Below are 22720 nucleotides of genomic sequence, written 5' to 3'. Positions count from 1 at the left end.
TGCATTACAATGTTAACATTTGCTCAATTTGACAAATTTTAGACACTGACCTTCCTTCGCATATGTCATCTAACGTCTCTCCGATCATTTTGCTTTCATGATGCCTAAAATAATTGTGAATCGAATCTTGAGAATACTATATTTCCGATGGTCGCAAATTTATTGAATTTAACTCCATATTGTACAATATTATAAAATCATTTAATTCAATGCAACTTGTAATGTTAAGATAATGCGTTTTGAATAAAAAATGATCCGTTTAGAAGCACTTGTCAATTTCCGAAAATGTTAAACGCTTTTTGTTAGCAAATCCTGAATAGTAATTGCACATAATCCGTACAAAAGATAAGATAAACAACTTATAATAGATTGTTATGGGATTCCAACACAATATAGACTTCTAACTTACCTTTACAATGTAAGTGTTTGTTATAAAATATGAGTTAAACTTCGAGTCATACGCGGTACTTCAATGGAGAGAATCTACTGATTCAAAGTTACGTATTCAATTGCCAAGACGACAATGAGATATGTGTAAATGTCATATATACAATGTTTATTAAATCATTAATAGTAACTGCTTATGAATCAAAGACAAAGAAAATGTAACATGCAGCCGTGTTACTTAACACACCCCTGTGACTTAAAGGGACATTTCACGTTTCGGTAAATTGACAAAATTGAAAAAAGTTGTTTCGGATTCAAAAATTTTCGTTTTAGTTATGATATTTGTGAGGAAACAGTAAAACTGAACATTTACCATGTTCTACAATAGCCATTATTATATGCATCTTTAGACGATTTAAAAACCTGAAGCATTGAAACGCGAAACGATTGAATAATTGGAGAGTTCCGTTGTTGTCGTTATATTTTGTGATTCTATGAAGATTGCTTTTATAAAGTATAAAATAATCCTTCAGTGTATGAGGAAGAATGGCCGAGTGGTCTAATTGGTTTACCTTTTACTCTTGGACTCCAGGGGTCAGTGGTTCGAGTCCTGCTGAGGGTAACTTTTTCTTCTTTTTTAAATTTTATACTTGATTTTTTTACTGGAGCTTTTTAGATCCAATATTTACTGACAAACTTCAAAACATGCCAAAATCTTAGAAAAGGCACCTTTTATTTGGACCAACCTACCCAGACAATCTTTAAATTGTGACACACTTCATCATTAGTTCCCTTCTGAACCTAGAGGTAAATGCTGTTTTATTCTTGTTTCGTTTAAGTGTTTACGCGAATGTTAAACACCAATGTGCTATAAACCATTTTGAAATAATATTGTGAAGATTGATTATCAATTTTCCATTACAACAAAGTTTTATTAATAAAACATATCATTGTGTGTAATTTAAAACGAGATAGCTTAATTATGTGAACAATTTGTGGAAACCCAATGGTAATTGTTTCTTACTTTGCATTCTGATTGGTAGTAGATAAATCTGTGTTGGACAATTAACTTGTGTGGGATTCAAAATATACATACATTCACATATTTCTATAGATTTCCAATCATAATAGTATAAAAAATGTACACTCCGATTGAGATTTAGTATCATATAGATCTATCTTAATAAAGTTAACAAACCAACTAATGTCATCAGAAATGAGGCACATAAAGTAACATCATACTGTATATTTAACAACAGTGTGCATTAAAGTATATACCTGTTTAAAGGGATTTTTTCACGGTTTGGTAAATTGACAAAATTGAAAAAAGTTGTTTCAGATTCGCAAATTTTCGATTTAGTTCTGATATTTGTGAGGAAACAGTATCACTGAACATTTACCATAGTCCAATATAGCCATTATATGTATCCTTTGACGATTTGAAAACCTAAAAATTATAAAGCGTTGCAACGCGAAACGATTGAATAATTTAGAGAGTTCTGTTGTTGTCGATTAAATTTACGAAACGACGAAGATTAATTATATAAGGTATAAAATACTTATTATGTGTATATTCGGCGGAATAGCCGAGAGGGCTAATGCGTTTTTACTTCAGACTAACTCCAGGACTCCGGGGGTCACTGGTTCGAGCCCTGGTACCGGCTTCTTTGTTTTCCTTGTTTTAATTTTATTCTTGATTTTTTACTGGAACTTTTAAAGGTCAAATGTTTACATTTATCAATATAAAGCATTTAATGACAAACTTCAAAATATGCCAAAATCTGTGAAATGGCCCCTTTACGGTTATAATGACTTAGCTACAAATACAAACAGTGACGCTAACCAGAAGCTATCCAGAAGTTTTTTTTGTTATAGTCGGATATCCGTGTGTGCTATCGAGTCCTCCTCACACATTTAAGCATGTATTGAAATTTATCATTATAACCACTGATTCGTGGAGTAAAAGTTTAGCACTTAACCTAGTCGGCCATCCGTGCTCAAATGATGAGCGGTGTATTAATACTTTATATAAGCAACCCTCGTAATATCACACAATATAACGATAACAATACAGAACTCTCCAAATTATTTAATCGTTTTGCGTTTGTAACACTTTAAAATTTTAGGTTTTTTAAATCGTAAAAAGTTGCATATAATGGATATTTTAGAGTGTAGAAAGCGTTCAGTATTTATGTTTCCTCGCAACTATCATCGAAAATAAGCAAATCTGAAACATTTTTTTTCTACTTCTTTCAATTTACCAAAACCTGAAAAGGTACCCTCAATAATTTGTACGATAATATTACAATGGCAAATCACCACTAGAAGAATATAAAGAAATAAAAATTGTAAGAAAAATATTTTACAATATTTTTAACTACTTTGGTCAATATATTTTTCAAAAGTTTATATTTATTATTGTTCAATCAAAAAGTTAAAAAAAAAACAGTAAATAAAATAAATATCAAGACAACTTCCGAATGATCAACACTTAAAAATAAAGAAATTCTGTTAATCATATGTTTGCCTTTTGTTGCAGGCGATTTGCTGTTTTCTAACCCAAACACAGACAATCAAGTGGAAAAATCGTATTGTTTAACACTTAAACCAGAGCAGCACACATAAAACTTTCTGACATACGATGAAATTGAGCATTCAAATGGGCATCTATTAATGTGATCTTTCATTGTTTAAAAAACTTCCCATATTAACAAAGCATGTTAACCAGCCTTAAACGACTTTTAAATCATTAAAAACCATTGTAAATAAAGTGTTACTGTAACAGTTTAATCTTTAAAACACGGAATTTATTAATACAATGGTGCCAATATGTAACTTTGTACATACGAAGGTTTCAGAAAATCTGTTTCGTTACAAAACAAAGAAACATACGTTATTGTTATAGTAAAACTGTATATATGCAAGCAATAACCTTAAACGTAAACTAAAAAAAATGTTGTAAATTTAAGTTGTTCATTAGATCTTGTTATGATCATTTTTTTATTTTTAAAATAAAATTATGGACACGGTGCACATTTGCATCGTGCTTCAGATGTTACCAACCGATAACTCTACCAATTATGTTACTATTGCTTGCATAAAATCGTTGAATGAAATGATTTATATATTAACATATATTATGTATATTTGTGTAGCTGCGTTCTTATGCAAAGAAGCTTTTTTTTATTGAAGTTAAATCCAATAACTTAAAGTTGAACTCAAGTTGAGTTGCAATAACTCAAGTTGAAGGTTTGGCTCTAGCGCTGGAAAAACTATTGTCAAACCCTCCCCTCATATAATTATTGCGTGTTGTTCCCATTAATTTGGTCATCGGTAATTGTCGTAAACAACAAACACTGTAAATTTTTATCACGTGCATTTATGTTTGTTTCTGCAAAATGCAGATAACTTGCAAACAAACTATCTCGGAAAACCTACTGGAGGGACTCTGGACTATTTTTAAGGAGGTTTAGTTTTAAAACAAATAATCACACACATTTCGATGTTTTCGTTAAACAAACGCGTCTTTTGTTTTTGCTTAACAAGATTTGCGTCTTTCTAGACCTAAACGTTCCGGTTACACAACTTCGGCTTCGTACACCACACATATAAATTTGAACTATTATTTCGCGCATGTAAGGTGCAGTTTCCACTCGATACAGAGACAACAATCGTTGTCAAATAAATAGTTGACGGCGGACAATCGTCGTCTTTTGGTATTCAAATAGATAAACGGCACTGGCAATAAGAGAGTATACCTGTCCATTTTGGGTAACGTAATCAGTCTGCCAAGCTGTCAACGGGTAACGGCTGTGTCTTTATTGCTGTTTCCGGTTCTTCTCAACGAACATATTTCTCAAAACCGGAGTTTGGGACCATCCATTACAGCATCGTTACAAAATCATCGCAATATGTATATGGATGTGTGATCTAGACTTAAGTCAATGCGCAGTTGAATATGATGATCATCTATTCATGATTGAGGTCTATTATGATCGATAAAGGATTGAAATATTTTGTAATCGATTTATGTATGAAACGGTTATCATTGTTTCACAAAGTGTGTAAATAAATCTATGATACGAACTAAATTTCAATGATTTGCAGTCAATTTATATATTTTGTTTTTATTGATTTATACAAGCACGAATTTCTATTATTTCAATATACTGACAACTGTAAAACCATGAAACATTTGCAAACTGCAAACAGGCAGCGCAACACATAATCAATTTACTAGACGAGACAAAGGTTAATTAAGAGAGCTAATGTCATCATGAATCAGGGTACAGGGTCAAGGGGGTTCACTGATGTTAACAATAGGACTGGAAAGAATGTAAACACACCGATTATAATTTTACTTTTGCAAATATTTTAAGTTCTTGAAATACATGTGCAAAAATCTTCAGTGCATAAAAGACAGTTGTGCTTGCAGTTTGTGCCTAAATCTAAAGATTAGAGAATACATCCTTGGCCACGTCTGAAATATGGGCCAAAATTGTGACAGGCTTAGAAAACGATGTGAATATAACCGTGTACATGGTGTACACATCGAATAGTTGGCTAAGAATACAGGCTTATTAAATAAAGTAATTCTGACGTATTTCACATTGCCATAAGCAGCAAAAACTGCCACTGCACTGGTGGAAATTCTTAAGAAAAATGGTTTTAAACAGTTATTTGAAAAAAGCAACACTTACCGATGTGTTTACATCAATTAACGTTTCATGGAGAACCCCACTAGGTCACATGATTCTGCACCGTGTTAAACGGTCGATTGAAAACATTTGGTGTTTAAACCGTATTTAAAGAGCTATATAGCTTGCACTCGACTAAGAACAATTAACAAACATTTATGTATACATATACATAAACCTAACAACAACTTAATTAAAATTAAATAGAATCTTAAGAGAAAACATGTCAATTAAATAACCATTTTATTACTCAACGGATGGATAAAAACTAAAGCCACATAATTTTTACTTTCTGAAGCACGATGGAATAAAACCAAAACGAGTACCAACTACATATTGTACTTGCTAAAAATAAAAATAAATAAAAAACACCTGTCGAGACTTATCATCACATACTTTAATATTAAGATCATGGCCATGCAATAAAGAAAGAGGACGCAATAACGATTGTAAAATGATTATAATAATACGTATTTCTATCTTTAGCTTCATAAAAGAGTGCATAAAAAATTGTTTAAAATCGTTCAAAGAATTTAAAAACTTTATTATATTCACATTATTTAGCCGTATGTGTAGTTTTATCTAGCTTTTTTACCCCTGAAACCTCTCTAAGTACTTTATTAATGTTTTCAATGAATTTTTAGTTTATTCTTTGGAGTAAGTGTTTATCATTTGCTATTGCGGCGTCTCAATTATTCATGTATTTTAGCAGGCACCGATAACACAGTGTTTAAAAAAATCTGAAACAATCCTATACATTTACAAACTGCAGAGATGTAGAGAAAAATTTGCATGATATTGTTCATCAGGATAAACTATATAAACTCTGAAAACAAAAATATGGACCAACCTTTCCCTATTGAGTTTGAAAAGACGGCAGCTGACTTTCCCATTACATAATTAACGTGTAAAGAACGAAACGCAAACTTCTAAAACAGCGCACATACAAACGCTAATTTATCGAAAATGTGCATCGGAATTGTATGTCCAAAACCATGTATGAAACTAAACATCTCAGCCAACATAAAGTCCTTTCATGTAACATTTGAAGGCACTTAGTTAGTAAATATGTCTTATTCTTTAAATTATGTTTGAAGGTTTCTCTCTTGCTAATGCAAATAAAGTTTCACATTGTGAATATATTCAAAGCATTCGCAAATGAAACATATTGTAACTATTGCATTGTATGCATTGTTGCATTTTTATACAATAAACATGTAAGAAGTAATTGATAAATAGTTGCTTAAATACTTAAGTTATTATATTGATATTTAGCTGTATATGGTATTAGAAACTTCTGATTTACACAGTTTGTGCACAAACTACGCGCATTCATGTTAAAGTTCAAATATAAAGTTACCTATCCGAAGTAAAATGTGTATATTACCTTACTGAAATGTGAATGTAATTCAATTTAACACAAGCAACGAAATAGTATTCATGCCGATTTAATTGGAATTTATCTAACATTCAGATATCGATTACATTTTTATAAATAACATGAATCGTTTTCAAAAGATCTAATTACACTGTAGAGCAGATTGTGACACGTTCAGTGAGTGAAACGTTTACTTGTATAGGAGGTAGTTATACAGCTTGAGAATGGACAACAAACCATAACGAAATAATATGAACACAATTTAAACAGATTCAATGTATGAACAAAAACGATACAGACTCAACCTGTTTAAGTTGTGCACAAGTGAGCTGAGTATAATATGTCATATCAATATTGTTTAATTTACAAAATTACAAACCATATGGATTGTAAAACGTTAAACCGTATAAGTGTATGCATACATGAAAGTTGAACAATGAACAATGGAAATATATCTTGTTTGCTTAAATCATTGTATTGGTTAGACCACAACAGGCGCTTGAATATATTGCAACTTACAAAAGATGAAGTTGAATACAATAACGTATATAACTACACACGTACGTTACGCAGTTCAGTGGTAGTTAACAGTTAACATAAACGTAAATACAATAACACTACTGATAAAAGATTGTTACAATATTCAATTTACTATAAACTAAATGAGTCAATAATTTAATATGCACCTTAGCAACAGACTCACATCTTCGAGAGTCTCAATTGAATGCACTAAATACTGGACAGCTAATTCGGCAAAATAAGTTCATTCAGACAAGCATCACACTGATAAGCAACTTACTTTATGAAGGCAATAACAGTAATCGCTTAAAAAGTTGCAGTAAAATATTGTTAACTCCTAAAATGTATAAAAATACAAATCAATCTTCACAGCATAAATCAATCTATCGTTTGTTCAATCAATACATACGTACAAAACGACATACACATATCTGGCCACATTTCTTCACGCGATGTGATATATATAGGACCAACAAATCAGAGAACCTTGATATCAAGACGGTCGAATGCCTTGTTGTCTACGTGTGTCATGCTTCACTGGTATATATAATTAGTGTATCTCTCAAATGTGACATTTAACCATTGGTCTCAATGATTGTATTATACGTGTCGCAGAAGAGATTGTTTATGAATGATTAAAATAGTCCACTTTCTGCTGCGTCTTCATGACGTAGCAGCTCATTCATAATTTGAGGCTACAAATAGATGCGGTGTGACGTGAAACTCGTCAGACCATAAAAGGGTCAGATAAACGGAAAACGCAGAGCACTGCGCATGCGCAATGGAACATAAATAAACAAAATCGTATGCGTGAGAACCGTCAGATAAAGGTAATATTGAGCAACGATTCTTTCCATTATTTAAATTTTAATTGCAACAGACACATGACAATTTGGCATAATATTTAATGTATAACTACGATTACAATTTACCTTCAAATTTACTGCAGTTATTTACAAAGTTGAACATCGGTGCACAATATCGCTACCACAGGTGTTGGGCGTGTGGCCAAGTCACTTTAACACTATCAATTTGTCATAAAACAACATTTTTTATCATATTGACAAGAAAAAAAATCTGAATTTTTTTTCTGATATATATAATATAAAAAAAATCTGATTTTTTCTTCTTGTCAATATGATAAAAAATGTTGTTTTATGACAAATTGATAGTGTTAAAGTGACTTGGCCACGCGCCCAACACCTGTGATCGTTACTACACTTCGATGCGATCAACTTCAACGTCTTATTTAATAATGTATTAGACTAATTCGGAAACTTGTGCTGAATGTGCTTTTTATACTGAACAAAAACAATTTCGTCGCAAGTGAGACAATTTCTTTGAAGACTGATGTCTTAACAAAATACAGGCGAAATAATTAATTTCGGATAGTTCTTTTGTAACCGACCCTAGGCCTAGCAACCCTGATTTGTTGATATCTTTCCTCTCAATCTGTTCAGACTGAATGACAGTTATCATTTTAAAAGAACACACTTAACAATAAACTTGTCATGATTTTGATATAAAGCATTCAATAAATCGTATACATGAATGATCACAAACCCACTGTTAATAGTGAATACTTTCCAAATTATTTTCATCTACACAACATGTGTAGCAAAGTTAGCAACTGTATATTTAAAAAAACAACAAATAAAATGTAAAATTCTAGGAAATAAAAATAAGTCATAGATTAGATATTTTATAAATTGTTTGTTAAAAGGAAGTGGCTAGCCGTATGGCCCCGTACGACTAGCTAATATTCTTTGTATAGGCTAGCCATACGGGGCCATACGACGAGCCTATATACGGCTGTTATAACAAATAAATATATTGATTATTTATTGATCTACGTGCAGATTTCTTTGCCATGCGTCGTGAGAACACGTGCTAATACATGTACTTTAAATTGTGTGCTACCACGCAGGCTGTTTAGATGCTAATTGTTTTTTGCAACATAAACGTCACGTAAGATAATCAGTGCATTTGTTTTAGCTACTTAGATAGTGAAATTCCGATTTGTGCATAGTATATAAAGGGTGTAAAAAAGGGAAATAAATTTATTTCGCCAAACAACAATTTCAGCAATCAATATAAATCACAGTTATGTAGTATTTAAATACGCATTGTACATGCATATATCAAATGTATACATTAAATATATAGTAAATAATCTTGACTAAGTCAATAAAATGAAAATTTCACGACAATTGGGCATAATACATGTAATGTCGAACATGCATACAAATTACTTTTCGGAACTACAATGATTGCTTTTTAATTTGTAATTTCTTGCAGCGGAAACAAAGACGCTGATTCGACAGTGTGAATACACAGGCTTATCCGTGTGTGTGTTTACTTTTATGAGCTTAAACAAACTAATTACTGATTAACAGCACTAAATGACAATTCTATACTTTATTAAGGCGGGTATCTTTTTACTCCTGGTGAGGGTGTTTTTTTTTTTCTCCATTTTTAAATTGTATTCTTGTTGGGTTTTTTTTACTGGAGATCTTTAGTTCAAATGCTTAAATTTATCAATATAAAGCATTTATAGCATTTAATGACAAGCTTCAATACATGCCAAAATCTGTTGAACGGCCCCTTTAAGCTTGTTTATATTCACGGTTCTCAATTTATAAAACTTTGGACATTAGTTCACTAATTACTACAGGCATACTTTTTTTAGAGACTCAAAAATGCTTAATAATCGCTAATACCGAAAACAACTAAATATAACAAGAAATATATTTTAAAAATGTCGTCGGCGTATACGCTGACTTTGAAATAAAGTTTGCAATTTACTTTAACTTAAACTATTGTGTGTTTTTTTCCACTTGTAAGTTGCATATTCAACGCATGAAATGTGTGTTATCATTGTCAAACCACACATTAGTGTAAGTAGATAAAAACTATACTACGGGAGTGCACATCATATGTGTCCTCACATGCCTTATTATGAGTATATTTCTTCACTATCGAAATATATCGTATGTTAATATTTGATGCATAAATAAACAAATATAATTAGGCAAATAATTTTTGCCCGGATAAATAATGATAATGATAATTATGACGATGACGATGATGATGATGATGCCGATGATGATGACGATGCTGATGATGATGATGATGGTGGTGATGATGATGGTGGTGATGATGGTGGTGTTGATGATGATGATGATGATGATGATGATGATGATGATGATGATGATGATGATGATGATGATGATGATGATGATGATGATGATGATGATGATGATGATGATGATGATGACGATGATGATGGTGCTGATGATGATGATGATGCTGATGCTGATGATAATGATGATGATGATGATGATGATGATGATGATGATGATGATGATGATGATGATGATGATGATGATGATGATGATGATGATGATGATGATGATGATGATGATGATGATGATGATGATAATTTTAAACAATACGAAGTTCCTTAACTTAAAAATCGACTTCATGTTTATATCATTTTCAGAAAATCTATTTTTACAACTACACCTACAAAATATAATAGATTGTGTAAATTGTGATTGTAGATTTGTGCATTTAAGGACGCGTTTACTTGTTTAGGAAGTTGTAATTTAATTTAAGAATTGATATTAAACTATCACAAATATTTCCTTCGCAAGAATCTATCAATAATTTCTTTGATAAGCGGCCATCACACAATGGAATTAGAATTGGAGAAACATCTGTGATGGGATATAAGAGAAAGTTGTTTTTAATCTAATGCATTTGTTATCGTAATATATGTATTCATAATATTGATTTCAATTTATCTTGATTTTAAATGTGGTCCCAAAACTTGGCATAAACGAGAATGCTTTCCCATTTATTAGATTTCTCTTTACCATCAAAACTGAATAAAAAGTATTTGAGAAGGACGTTTTTTTTTTTGTTACAAAATATGAAGATTTACGAAAAAGAAAAACAAAATACAAGAAGGTAACTTCACACAACTCACTAACACTTTTTCCCTCAAGATTTACAATTTTGATCAAACAATTGTTCGTTTTTTAAAACGTACTTACGACTTCAGATTTGTGCCTGTCGTGCATCGTGTATTTTATGGTGAAATTTTCTAAATATTTCAATTAGAAAATTTATATAGGTGTATAAAAACAATAATGATTAACAATTTTTAAATGTCAAGTATATTCAATTCCAACTAAAATGCGACACATTACCGATACGTATATCTTCATATTAACCCGAGGCAAAGCTGACATCATATAACGGTGAAACGTCCATTCGCGTTCGTGGACCTGCAGGAGGGTATTGGCATATCCATCAAACACCATATAAGCCAACGGTTTAATCGACATTGCAAATATCCAACAAAGCATCTGCGTATCAATCGGGATATAAAGTGAAAGATTCAAGCGAAAGAACAACTTCTTTCTCTTAAAACCGCTTTCTCTTTTTTTCTAACGATAACTTTAACAGGAGTTATCCAAACTTTCCTACATCGTATGCTCGCCGAACGATGCACGAACGCATTGTTTACGATTTCCTTAGCATATATTGCTAACTATTGGTCGAAACAAAAATAATCTGTAAGGTGATCGTTTTCTCATTTTTTTGACCGATGATACAATATACTATCTACACCACCGTGGTTTCAGAGTGTTCTTGTTTAGTTTGTTTTTTTAATAATTTTCCTATTCAATTTTTTATTTTTTTTTTATTTTTGATATCATGCTGCAAGTATCGGTCCGTATTGTGTAAGCAATTGGTAACTTGCCTTAAATATGAGACTAGCGTGTGTTAATGAGAATTTCTCCCCTGAAAATGATTTATTTTAAGTTGATTTCGTTTTTTCTTGTTTATGCAGTGTTATTTTTCCGTTAAAATATGAATTATTTATGTAAGTTACACTGTTAAAAAAATGCAATGGAAATGAGACAGTCAAAAATGTATTGTTCGCAAAATTCTAAATACGTTCGATTCAAAATGAAGTCATATTAGAAGCCTAATAGGAAAATCTTTTGACAGAATTGTGAGGCAATGTAAGCTTTTGCGTATTTCTTGTTCACAAATGTGACTAACAATACAACTCCAATAAAATCAAAAGCTTCTGAATTATATTCTATTCTATTCACCGCTCTTGCTTCTGACAAGAATTTATACTTATTCGGCTTGATATATTTGTATCATAGTTCACTAAGCATACAATACAATTTTTATAAGCTACAGCATCATCTCGATACCGTCTATTAATGTCGCCATGTAAATGTACGGTGGCAGATTGATGACAGCGGACACTCGTCGAATCTGGGTGCTCGAAGCGTTAGAAGTGAAAGTTCAATGCCAATATGTTTATATATGTGTAGATATATATATATTTGGAAATTGTTAAAAACAATTCACACGTTATGACTTTGAACCAGATCTATTTTGTGGGCGGCATATACATGACTCAATAGCTTATCATGCTATATATGAACATAATACATTCTTCTTCATGCATTGATTGATTTGAACAAAATCGACATATTGATATTGCGCATACTTTGAAACCGACCAACATGCAAAGTATATCAGACACGGACGTCTTACAGCTGGTGATTGAAGCAGTCGAAAGTGGAGCTGCGCTAAACCATTGGTAGCATACTATGGGTTTTTTTTGTATTTAACAGATTAAGGTTAACGTGTTCAATTTGTTTACTACGTGTTACAATTATTTAAAAAATAAATCAGTTCGCATTTAAATAACTTCATCATATTTTAATTTAGTGTTAATACTTTTATTGCACACGTATTAGCAGACTGTATTGAAAGACTGTATTGACATTAAAAAATAAACCTGAGAAACATACAAGACATTAACTATTGTTCTTAACTAAGCATCACATTGCTAAGCTGCTTAATTCATTCAGCTACGATGTTATACCCAATATCGCTGTAACAAACGTTATTAACTCAAACTTTGTTTTAAAAGAAACATATAAAAAGACAAAGATCAACTGAATAGGTAAAAGTAATAAATATGAACCTACATACATCAATAATGAGTATAGCATTCAACATTGTTCCAAAATATATGTTTGGACAGAATTACAATAAGATACACTTAATAATTACATATAATGGTGTTCAGAGCTTCAATAGTTTACTATATATTGAGCACATACCAGTATAAATAAACAGCGAAATGTAAGACTGTTTCAATTTACGTTTTTTTAACTTGTCCGGCTTTTATAAACAGGTACTTTATAGCACTGTTTTTAGTAGATGTATCATATTATCATGTTTCTTTCAAATACCACGATCCTCCTGGCAAGCCACGAATCTCAATAGATTCTCCGCCGTTTTTCGTGGTAAGTTTTGCTGGACAAACAATGGAAACTATCCGGACACATACAGTTGCACATTTTCCCAATCGTTCTAGATGCTTAAAAACCCAAAGGCGGCGGTTGTCAGATGTTACCCATTTTTCTTCATGCTTCGCAACTTCTATTTTCGGAATATCGTCAATTGTAATCCTTGAACATGTAAACAAGGTAGATTGAATGCATGATTCGTATAAAACGTTTATCAAATGATAATACCGATACGAAGGACAAATAAATATGAGGGCGGATTAACATACATGCACAAGCGCATATACAATGAAAAGGTTGACCATGTTTAATGAATATATGTGTACAGTAATGCCTTAAGTTCTTTGCATAAGCATGACTGTTTCATGATATTCACATACGCGTTTATTTTAACCATATATGAACTTCCTTCGACATTTACACAGGTAAAATCTGTAAAATTGAAGGGCCTGTCAAATAATACATATTTTAAACGTTATATTAATTAAATATATTCTGACCTTCCTTCGCATATGTCATCTAACGTCTCCCCGATCATCTTGATCCCGTGATGCCTAAAGTAACGGTGAATAGAATCTTGAGAAAAATTTATTTCCGATGGTCGTAAATACATTTCAGACATGTTGTATAGTAGAAGGCACCCACTCAATCAAATAATATATTTAATGATTTATTTTAAATAGACTTCGATAACATCTTGTTTATAAACACGTTATCAATTTCCGCAAATGAAACGCATGTTACTTACCCAACTGCGATTACTTATGCATATAATCAGTACATTATCTTATCAGAAATGAATAAAAAAAACTTAGTTGTTACAAAAATAGATTCATTGTGCATGTATCTTTGAACATGAATTTGCTGTTGTAAACTTTGATCCCATTGTTTACAACTTGACAGGAACCAATATACCATTAAAATACCATTTCATCAAATAGTCACAGCGATGTGTAGTTAAGACAGAAGTATTAAACTTTTAAATGGTTCATTCCATTGAACATTTAGTGATAATATATATGCAAATCTATTTTTTATTTAGTTTTTGCGCAGTATAATTAATGAAACTAATTATTGAGTAAGGCGGGAGTCTGCGCTACTTATACGTGATTGCACCTTTCATTGTCGATAAGCTTGTTATAAAAACTAAAAACGGCGACTATCCGTTTAAGACATAACACAAACTATAACTGTGAACGTGTTTAAGAGAGCGTTGTTGTTATCATACAATAGAGGATACCCAAAACGTGTCGTACATTTTTTGATGGTTGATTGATTGAACCATTTTACTTAGTCATCATTAGTCATACGCATTAACATGACCTTGGAATCCCAAGAATGTCAAAACACTCAGTTGCATAACCAATAGCAACATCATATCACAAATTAAGCTTACATGTGGGGATATGAAGCTCTGAAGGTCGAAGCTAAGATGTTGGGGTTTCAAAAATATGTAAGGTTTCTAAAAGCTCCCAACGGCTTACCGATTATTCAATACATGAAAATAAAAATTACAACTTTTTCATTTACATACTGACAAAACAATTAGGTAGTTTGATTCCAACATTGAAAAATGCCTGAGCCTTAATGAAGTTTTACAAACTCACGGACCTTTTAACACTTTTTAATCGATCCATATGAACATATAATTGGTTAACATTTTTTCAGCTTTAAACAACCTTTAAATGGGTGATTTGACGTTCGAATAGAATATGTACTGGTTGGAATATAGAAACGATATTAAGTGAATTGAATATGATGTATAAGTATTCTGAATCCTAGGTTTTTTTTAACATATAGCATGCATATAGTAATCAATGTATCAGATTAACATATGCATACGAGCAGAAGAAAATATAATCATACTTACAAAGATTCGCAAACTATCGCAACCTTTGTGAAGGAATCAAAATATACAATTTGATTATTACTTTTTAGACATCGCGAGTTTTAAAAGTCGAGCGGCAGGTTATCCGAGTAAATGCTGTAATTGACTTAGAAAAATTCAATATCATTACAACTGTACTTGCCTGAAATTGTTCCTACCAGATAAGACTTAACAGCGAAAGCCTAAATGTTTTATTTTTACAAATGGCAAGCATCATTATTCAAACAAGAAATATATTTTAAACATATATTCGGTGTATATTCTGACTTTGAAATAGAGGTAGAAACTTTAATTTAAATCAAAGGTTTAAGTATTGTTGCGCTCCTTTTCACTTAATAGTCGCATATCAACCGGATAAAATGTTTGTTATGAAGTGAACGTATATTAAACTAGATAATTTGTGTTCGAAAAAACAATGTTACTATGTGATATCACATCAAATGTGTCCCTACATGACTTATTATGAATTGATTCTTTCGTCATCGAATCATATGGTATGTTGATATTTGATTTAAGATGCAGTTTTTTCCCAAACATTCAAATAACACTGTAACATCCTATTTATGCATATCCTGGCAATACTACGCGGATGCGCAGGCTTGGCTATAGCTATGCTGGCAGCATATTGCATAAGACTCATTTCCACATTACGCGGGTCTTTAACAATCTCATTGTGTCTTGCAAATGGCACATCCAAACACGATACTTTCTGATTGAAAATTGAAGTAATACTTGTTATTTATAAAAACCTATGATTAATTGCAGTGCCAATGTACCTATTTGCTAAATACTTCGCAAAATTTTAAAATTAGATGTTTATATCATATATCGTTTTCAGAAAATATATTTTTACTACTTGAATCACACGGTCGAGTAAATAAGGAAGATTAGGAATGTAGATTGGAGCATGTAAGGGCGGGGTAAACTTGTATGGGCAGTAAATATTGAATTTGAAAATGGATCTTAAACCATCACATATTTTTTATTTGCAAGATTCTATCAATAATTTCTTTGATCATCGCACAACAAAACAAAAATTGGTGAAACCTTGGATAACATCTGTGAAGGAAGGTAAGTCAAAACATCAATTACGAGTGTTCTTTAATATAATTGTTGCTTTGTTACATGATGCTAAAAGTTAAATTTGAAACTAAGAAGTATACTTTGTAATGCTATATCTTACGTATTTGTTTTCATAATGACTGCATTTATTACACTTATTTCTATTTACAGTTTTCATAAAAAATGCGCTTCCAAAATATTATTTAGATTAAAGATTGAACATGAAAAAGCTTAGAAACGCAAAAGACAAACATAACGCTAGTAGGTCAAAGACGCACATAGTTTTATGTATAATGAAACAAGTTCACTAACATTTTCCCTTGACATGTAATAAAAAGAACGAGTTTTTGCCAAATATGACACGGTACGATTCTCACAGCTTTCGGACATAAGATTGTCTGTTTCAAAGCCGGCTTCGGATTTTATACTTAAATATACTGATTTCTTATTCTTTATCGTGTATCTTTAAATTTATTTTAGTGTACTTCAAGTTATTTATATTTGCATAGTTATAGAGGTGTATTATAAAAACTAATTCGATAATGATTTCCAATTTTCAGATGTCATGTCTCGTCAATTCCAACCATTACGGTGGTAAAACGCGATGGGAAATGGGTTACCGCAGACAATCGACGCCTATGGGTTTTTCATCAGCTGGAAAGGCTCGGAAAATGCGACACAATACCGGTGCGCTTTTCATCATATATACCCGCAGGAAAGCTGACCTCGAATAATGGGGGGACGTCCGATCGCGTTCGTTGACCTGTAGGAGGGTGTTGGCATAACAAAAGTCAAACTCTTTTCGCGTCCAACGCACCATCCGAAAACAAGGCTACAACACTAAAACCGCAATATGATATTCGCGTAAATTATTCGCCTCCGACTGCTTTTGGATATTCGTCTGTACCAACACGGATGACATCTGCACCGAAATCCAACGTTGAACATCCATCTCAACTTACGATACGTTCGACTTCAGATAGTTTGCAAACCTACCCTATAAGAAGTGGTTTGCACTCGCCCTACAAAACCCAAGCCCCAGCAAATCCAATAAGGTATTCGTTATCCAAATATCCGACCTTTTCCGATATCAGTAAGGCACATGATGATCAGTCATCGATATACACGCACTTCAGTATCGCGAAACAGTGATCAGAGAAGTAATTCGAAGCAAGGTGGGCTTTCCGTATCGCAGGACCTTAATCAGCATGGCAATTATTCAAAGCAAGGCGCTTGTTCAGTGTCACAATACCGTAATCATTTGAGTGCTTGTACAAAGCAAGGTAATCATTCAATATCAACGGTCAAAGACTCTTCTGTTTACCACAGCTTCGTTCGTGCTACAGAACCTAAACCGTACGCATCAGAAGTACAGTATGGCTTGCCAACAGGCCGGCATTATCCATTCACGACTGAGGATGATTGTGATCGATTCATTTACGATGAAGATTATGATGATTTCAATGAAGAGGAACAATATGATAGTTAAACAATGAATGAAAATTGTGATCAATTTAAGACTGAGGAAGATTTTGATAGATTTACGACTGAACACGATTATGATCAAATTACGACTGAGGGCGAATATGATAATTTTACGACCAATTATGATCAGTTTACCACTGACGACGATTGTGATCAATTTACGACTGAAGACGACTATGATCAATTTACGCCTGAGAACGATTATGATTACTATACCACTGAGGACGATTATGATTTATACACGTGTGAGGGTGACCAATATGATTATTATGACTATGACCTTTGAATCAAATTCTTAATAAAAAAGGTAACTGTGAATGAATTTCGATATAGCTGTACGAGAGTTCAAAATATGTATGCATAATTGTATGGAACATGATACAACACTTAATTAGATTCAGTGAATAAAGTATTTTATAAAAAAATAAAATGTATATATTTATTTTGATATAAGGTATTTTTAATAGTACAATATAAGGTATTTGATTTTCAAGTTCCATAATACAGTACAATATGAATACATTACATAATCTGTTTAAAAAGATCACTACCGAGTTAGACATTCTGTTTTAAGAGTATTGATTTTTAATTGAAGTGTTTGTATAAAGCCTGTTATAGACATTGACATGTACTTTCATAACAAATACATCTTACATACATTGATATTAGCATGACAGAATAATAACTGAATTGCTACTTTAATTAATTTCTTTATATTGAAAAGTTGCACAAATAATAATTTTGTCAGATAATCTTAAATTGCTTTTTAAAATTTAAACATAACATAACATCCCTTTTAATATGCGTATCGCTTACTAAGTCCCTGAAATTTGTACTTGTTCTATTATATCAATAACCATTCCATTTTCGATATAGCACACTAAATGCTTTATCCTGCATGTCAACATTAAGTATTTTGAATAGCAGCTAAGCGTTTACAGAAAAAATAACATCGTCATATACCGTAAATGGAAAGTGTTGTATTTATATTGCCGAATAAAATAGAAATGCTGTTTTCAGCCAATACTCTTCGTTTACAGACATTTGTTATCTTATTTTGGCATCGATGTTCACCAAAATTATGCAACAAAGATCGAACAGTTAAGCATATGGGAATCCATATATAAAACATATCACGTTTGTTTTTTGAATATCAATTATGTCGTTTTCATGAAAATATTAATTCCATTGTGTTATCAGAAATAAGCAAGAACTTATGAGCAGCGACTTGCTACTTATAAGCAGGAAATAGTTTGTTTTATTGATATTAAATATCATACATTTAAATAAGTTAGTATAAAAGTTGTCTTTCTGACACTTAACTAACGCCACGGTATAAATAAAGTTGCAGTTTTCAATATATATATATATTTCTAACGATAGAATACATGATATCACACATTCGTTTTAGGAAGAGGAGATTATTTACTTCTTAATTGACGCTCGAAACACAGTACAAACTTACGGATGTTTTGTTGACACTGTTTTATTTTTTCAAAATTTATTTTTGGATAATTCGCAAACAAAACTGCTTACTATTTGTTTTATATAATTCCAAAATTCACAACACATGATATAATCCCATGCTATTAACACATATTTAAAATCTTAAACATAATCAAATTCATAAGATTTTGTTAGCATTTATATCAATTTAAGTATCATAATTCCTGCATAGTGTTTATTAATTCACTTGTATAAGTATATTGTATTAATATTTACGTATTCAATAAGTAAAAAATACACTTCAATTGAATAGATGTAGCAGGACGCTAATAATCTTCGCGGTTTAAGAATACAGTGTTTGAACAAATCCCGAAACGTGCTAGATTGAGCGTTTTGAAAGACAACAAAAACAATAGACGAATTAGAAAACATGTTTCATTGCAAGCACTTTGTACGAGGGTTTTTCGAAAGTTCGTTCATATATATTATCCAATAAAGTCAAATGGACAGACGATCGTTTAATTGTCTTAAGCTTATAATTTGACAAAGATAAAATAGTGCATGAGTTATCGAAATATTCCTGTGACTCTCAACCCATTTTTGTAATGAAACTGTTCAAAGTGTTTTCGTTCGTGCGGACGACAGATAGAACATTTTCAGCATATCGACTGCCGTCCATGTCTGACATAAGCAAAGGAAACATGGCGAAATCTAAAGGAGCGAGATTAAGACTATATTTGTTGACGAAAAAATCAAAATCAAAATCGTGTATTTAAGCAGGGTCTGTGCGCGCCTATTAGCAGGCGCGTTTTCCTGGTGGAAAAGGATCTTAGTCTGGGCTGTATCTCGCCCTATTAATTACAAGAATCAGATGGCGGCGTATTGACTACAACACCTTCTATAAGCAACACAATGATATATTATGTTATTTTAATATTATATGATTTTGTTATGTAATGTTATTATGTTAAGAAATTGTATATATGCTAAGAAAACCTCGGTATGTAACGCTAAATAAACTATACAACTTAAATTAACAAATGTTAAACATTTAAAGAGAATACCGGTAAATAACGTATAATTAACAATAATACTTATATAGAAGCGATATATATTACTCAAAATTGATAACAATATGCGTTCACGGGGCTATGATTGGTGATATGAATATGTCGACTTTATGTCGATATTGGCGTACAAACCACCGAAATACGTTGACACGTGTCTCTTTATCATTGAAAAATGTAGAAATCGCCACAACCACCGTATAAACAGTAATTCATAATAATTCATTGACGATAAACGTATGTTATAACGGTCGATAGTTTCTGTTTTTAATTGCCGTACTTATTTTTCCTGCGCGTGTACAATTTAATGCTATTTCGTTACCAAACACCGAAAAAAACGCTTTCACATTTTTTCGTTTTCGTTGGTTTTTGTTTGCCGATTATACATGATACTATTGTACACCAAACGTGGTATCAAGATGTGTTTTGTTTTCTTTATTTACGATGACCATTTAAACATTGATGTTATCATGTTTATGTTTGATATCATTCTCAATGTATCGCCGAGTATTGTGTAAGCAATCTTATACTTGCCTTTAATAATAGACCCGCGAGTGTTTTTAAATATTCTTATATATGAATGTGTTGATGGCTGCAATTTCCATTATAATGTCAATTATATATCTTATAATTACAAAAAGATTGAAAACTGAACAGCCATCCCAACAATTAGATGAGACCTTTAAAAAAAATCGATATAGTATATTCTATATGTTTTACGCAAGTATATCAACAAGCTAAATCCTTTTTAGGAAAATATAAGTATTTATGATATTGCAATAAAGTTTTTATTTTTATTTTATGGAAATGAAATGTATTACGTAAGAATGAACATTTATAAATCAATTAGATTAAAGGTTAGTTTCAAAACACATTGTTTTGAACTTTTGCTATAAAATGTACTAAATATGAGACATCATTTCTCGACTTTAATGTCAACAGACATATTTAACCCATATACATTAAAGGATATTTTATATGCGTGAACGAGGACCGTTAAATTTTGATTGGTCGGAATCAGTATAATTTCCCTGGGATTCCAAAATATTTTACCTTAAACTGTCGGATCATATGTTTGCACGTGATGTAACTAATTTAAAAGACGCTATGCATAAATATAAATAGCACTTGCATTATCGTACCGTTAAAGCCACGTAAACACTCAAAATCAACGAATATTTTGTAAAATATTTCGTAAAATATATTGTCACACACAAAATAAAACCGAGCATTTTGTATCTCGTTAAATCAATGTTAATAGACCACATCTAGCGTTGAAATGTTGGCTTTTGCTATAAGGAACACTGATTTTTTATGGGTTAACTTTATTTTACAAAATATGTTACGAAATAGTCGTTGACTTTGAGTATTTATGTGGTTTAAAATATAAGAATACTGAAACGTTATGATACTTTCTTGTTAAAATCCTGTATCAGTTAAGTTCATGCAATTGTCCGATTGTCTCTCGAATACATGGAAATACATACAACACAACGTTATACGCATATATTATTTAGATGGGGTCAACGCCTTGGAGCGGCGAATCGAAATTAATGAGGATTCAACCAGTTAAAAGAAAAAAAACCTAACACTTAGCACGGAAGTTATCACTTAAAAGAAAATCTACACGCTTGACAACATACACATTACTCACCAGACACACACTTATCAATATGATTAACTCGGGGGTCAACGAATTGAAACAGCCAGTAAAACAAATAAGAGGCTTGAAACTGTTGAATGGGAGTCATGAGTAACTATGCATTGACTAAATTGTACATAACACTTCACTTCTAATTAAAAATCGAGCAACGAGAATATTAATTTGATTGAATTGCAATAGAATTACTCAATAGTTATGTTCACTGACAACAAAAATACAACTTTCTACGGTAAGATAAATTCTTGTTGCAACGATTTCAGAACATTATATAATAGAAATTCAAATTCATCTTAATGAAGTTCAGGAAGAAGTTGTAATATACCGTTTTAAATATCTAATACGACAACTTTTATGTATTTGAAGACACAGTTGAATGACTTATTACGGTTATTCCTCGTCGGCATATTTAGTGTCAAACACACAGATTATTAGTAAAAGATTGAGGTTTGTTACGGTCATCAGAGTATACAATATTGCATCCTTTTTGTAAATGGCATCATAAACTTGGGCTGGAACAGGGCTGGAACAACTGATACCAGGAGTCCTGGCGTAAACAGTCTCCGACTTAGACCCCTCGACCATTCTTCCGCATACAAAGCCAGGTGTATTTTATACTATATATAAGCAATCATCGTAGTTTCACAAAATATAGCGACAACAACAGAACTCTCAAAATTATTCAATCGTTTCGCGTTGCAACGCTTTATAATGTTCAGGTTTTTAAATCGTCAATAGATGCATATAATGGCTATATTAGAGCATGGTAAATGTTCAGTGT

At 31.8% G+C, this 22720-nt stretch overlaps 2 protein-coding genes and 1 long non-coding RNA gene across 3 annotated transcripts in view; 2 read left to right on the top strand and 1 right to left on the bottom strand.

Annotated features, from left to right (window-relative positions):
* The window catches only part of LOC127865236 (uncharacterized), a 236843-nt gene that overhangs the window by 124783 nt on the left and 89340 nt on the right, over positions 1-22720 (top strand). The window lies entirely within an intron of this gene.
* LOC127864357 (uncharacterized) overlaps positions 1-22720 on the top strand; it is a 117820-nt gene that overhangs the window by 9021 nt on the left and 86079 nt on the right. The gene's annotated exons all lie outside the window — the stretch shown is intronic.
* Positions 12382-14030, bottom strand: LOC127864359 (uncharacterized). The gene is made up of 2 exons (XR_008041799.1): positions 13832-14030; positions 12382-13493 (listed from the first exon to the last, which is right to left on the bottom strand). It is a non-coding gene; the product is annotated as an uncharacterized LOC127864359 (long non-coding RNA).

The sequence above is a fragment of the Dreissena polymorpha genome, chromosome 1 (assembly GCF_020536995.1).
Source record: "Dreissena polymorpha isolate Duluth1 chromosome 1, UMN_Dpol_1.0, whole genome shotgun sequence".
Lineage (NCBI taxonomy): Eukaryota > Metazoa > Mollusca > Bivalvia > Myida > Dreissenidae > Dreissena > Dreissena polymorpha.
Note: the sequence above shows the minus strand (reverse complement) of the source record. Positions and strands in the feature narration are given on the sequence as shown.